The sequence below is a fragment of the Lissotriton helveticus genome, chromosome 8, assembly GCF_964261635.1.
Source record: "Lissotriton helveticus chromosome 8, aLisHel1.1, whole genome shotgun sequence".
Lineage (NCBI taxonomy): Eukaryota > Metazoa > Chordata > Amphibia > Caudata > Salamandridae > Lissotriton > Lissotriton helveticus.
The window spans coordinates 763,053,229-763,057,271 of NC_136069.1; positions in this window are offsets into that span (position 1 = coordinate 763,053,229).

Below are 4,043 nucleotides of genomic sequence, written 5' to 3' on the forward strand. Positions count from 1 at the left end.
GGCATTAGAGCTCAGAAATGTACTGCGAGCCTCTGAACAAACAAATACATTTGTGAGCATTCACAAATTAATGTCTGACCAATTGAAACCCTATAAAAGGTTGGCAGTTTACTTTGAACCATTGAGTAAACCCATCTCTGGGACGAGAAGGGAGGCTGAAGACCCCAGCATTTGCTGCAGTGGTAGTGGAAGGGGTTTCTTCTGAAGGGGACACATGCTTACCCATTGGAGAAAGAAAATTGTTATCAAGTGAGTACATTTGCACTTGCACTGCAGATGTTCTCTGGCCAAAATATGCATGTGCATCAAGCATTGTGCTTCACCATCCTCAAATGGTAATACCGTATAGCCTCTATGGCTAACAAAAAATGAATTATTATTCTCACAAACTAATTCACTTAATTCATAGGGCATTACTGACACATTAATACAACACAAACACATGAGACTGTGTAGGTGGTTCAGACCACTCTATTTAAGCATGTGAAGATACCAACTCCAGATCTCATTTAAACCTTTACTTCCAAGCCCACACAAATAGAATTGAAATGGCCTCTGGGCAACTTGAGCATTATATATAAATGAAACATAAATAAGAGAATAAACATAAAGTACCATTAACATAATTAGGTAAATCCCAACAAATGTCGGTGTTAGAATAATCATTTTCCATGGTATCTATTTTGTTTCTAATCTTCAAATATTTAATGTCAGGCACCAAAGGACATTGTTCGCCCACCCAGGATTGTTATAACATTGTTTTCCGTGGGATTATATGCAAAAACTGTCTCAAGTATTTGCAATTTTTACTACTATGGTAACTGCTGTGGCATAAAATAATAAAAATCTACTACCAGAAGATAAATGTGAGTTTTGGAAGGGTTCCACAACTGTGATTACACCTGGCACAACTACCAAGGAAAATAGCTTACAGTTCATTAATGGCTGTACTGTAGCTTTGTAGTTTTTAAAACTGAAATTATTCACATATAATACTATTTATGTATTAACCTGAAAACGTGTGGGACTAATCTTATTGTGTTGCACATAGTAATTTTTTCAACTTCATATGGATAACTGATGTAGAGTAAAACATTTAGTCCCAGATTTACAGACATTTTTTGCCTGGTTTGTGTCACAAAAGTGATCATTACTAATACAAAGTATTTGTTTTATTTACTTTCCAGAGCAAAAGATGTTTTGTGATGGAAAGTGGCCTTAAAGTAATGCAATACAATGCAAAGCACTGATTTGCCTTACTCTGTGTTAAGGGGTGTTCCAGAGGTGGTATATGGGTGTTCCCATGCAATCCCCAATGGTTTATTACAAAAACATCTATTGCATGACACAACATTGTTGGCATAGTTTTCCCCCAACTTTTGCTAAAGTGCTTGTGCTCGCTCCTTTAAATATGGTACCATTGGCCTTCACCCTCTCCAACTATTTTAAAGAGATGGAGTCAATGTTCAGGGAATTTGTCTGGAGTAGGAAGGCTTCTAGGGTTAAGCTACCTATACTACAGTTGGAAACTAATCAGGGGGGTTTAGCCTTACCAAGAATTCAAACTTATTATGAGGCAGCCATTCGTGGATCTCACAGCACGTTTATTGGAACCAAATGGTTTACTAGACATTTTCTTTTTGATAGAATGAGTCAGGAGTCTGGTACGCAAATTCCAATATTTTTAAAGTCATCCAAATTACCGAAAAAGACCCGATACAAGACTGTTTGAGGCTTTTCCTACAGATTACAGTCCTTTTTTAAACAAGCCGGGTCTTCAGGATTTAATTATTTGAAGCTAGAAGAGTGCAAAATTTTCGGTCTTCAAGTACACTCGAGTCGGCTTAAAAGATGGAAAGACTGTGGTCTTGAGAAATTGGGTAACTTTTTAATTAATAGGAAAGTAATCTCCTGGCAAGAGGTTCAAAATAGATGTGGCAACCGAAATAAGCCTGGGTTTCTGGAGTATCTGCAAATTGTAAATTAAATAAATAAATATAGTCTACTGTCAAGCGGTGCTCCAACAAAGCAGGTAAATGCTCTGTACAGAGCTCAATTCAAGGGGGTCGGATATTGGTATTCTCAACTGAGAAAGTGCAATGAGCTCCCCCTGGTTGAAGAATTCCTGGAAAAAGTTACCGGGGAAACAAACTGTTCTTTCTCTTGCCAGGAATGGCAGTCCATAGCGCAGCTAAGAAGCAAGGCCCTAAGAGCAGCCAATTTTAACAGGATGGCTTTTCTATCTCAGTGGATGGCATACCACACCCCCAAAACTCTTAATAAACGCTATCCGGATGTGGAAAATAAATGTTTCCGATGCCGGGCAGAAGGCGAGGGAGATTGGCTATACACATTTTTTACGTGCCCAAAACTCAAACTATTCTGGCTCAATATTTTCTCGGCCTTAAGCCAGGCAATAAAGAAGAGGCTTGACCCCGAGGTAGAGATAGCTCTCTTTGGCATTTCCAAAGCAAGGTCTGATTTGACCAAAGCCAAACAGACCTACACATCGATTTGCTCTTTAGTGACTCGCTCTCTAATTTTTTTAAATTGAAGGCCTGAAGATGTACCTTCCTATTCTAAATGGTTAAATAAAATGCAAAGGACCATGAGATTTGAAGAAGCTAATGCTAAAATGGTTGGTGCAACAAAAACATTTAAGCGTTTGGAAGTTTTTTGAACATTGTAAAACTATGATAGAAATATAATTATTTAGAGATGTAGGTATTGGTGTGTTAGGGAGCACTTTAGCACATTGCACTTTTTTCCGCTATATATTTAAGGAAAGGCACAACAGCACTTTAATACTACAGTCTTTTTTTAACAATGTTAGTAAGTTAATCATGCGGTACTTTAGCATGTAGCACTTTATCACCTTAGAAATCTAAGTAGTAAGATGAGGTTTTATAATATTGTAAGATCTAGCCAGACTTTTGATGTCTTTTTTTAAATACCTGGTGTTTAGGTGCTGCTATTTAATCCATATAGGTTCCACTTGTGAAAAATGAATAAGAATGTGTTTTATTGTACAATGTTGGTTTTTATTCCTGATGTCTACTTATAGCACAATATATGTACTTCCCTATGCTCTGCTCAATACAAAATGTAAAAAAAAAAACATTGGCCTACACCCGATTTGCAAATTTAATTTACTTGTAAGTCCATGGCACTTGTACCGAGGACCTGTACATTAAATGCTACTAGTGGTTCTGCAGCACTGTTGTGCCACTCACTTAATTACACTTTTAAACATGTCTCATGCCTGTTATCGCAACTTGTGTGTGCAGTATTAAAATTCCATTCCAACCCAGCAAAGTAAACACTTTTGCCATGCCTAAACCTTCATTTTTATTACATATAAGTCGCCCCTAGGGTAGGCCCTAAATTGCCATAGGGCAGGTTGCAGCGTATTTAAAAAGTTAGATATGTACTTTTATCTTTACATGTCCTAGCAGTGATAAACTCTTAAAGTTGTTTTCCACTACTATAAAACCTACCTCTCCAATAGGATGATGTGTTACCTTATTATATTTAATCAGTGCTAAATTTCAGTTCAGAGCAAGTAGAAATGTTGAGTTTGGTACCTAAAGAGTTTTGTTATTACAACTCTCTTTAATAGTAAAGTCAGATTTTAAATCCCAATTCTGATAATGTCACCTTTAGAAAGTGGCCATAGTTTTGCCCTAACCCTTTAGTGCCTGCAGCCTACCTCCTGGGTCACATGGCTAGGTGTAGCTGGCAAGTGGTCTTTGTGAATTGCTTCTAGACAGTGAGACAAAGGTGAATAGGAATTAGCAGGATGGGCCATCTCTGACATGATGAGGGGGAGGAGCTGTGACCTACCACACTGCACATCACAAATGCTCTGCCTGATCACAATCGCAAAGAGGTTTGACACTAGACTTCTGTAACACCAGAAAAGCTGGGATCAGGGCAGGGAGACAAGAAATTGCAAACACCTTTAGGAGTGGAAACCTCCAGAACCTTCTCCTACTTTAAAGCAGGCACCAAAAATAAATAGGGGATCCTCAAACTCACCTCTT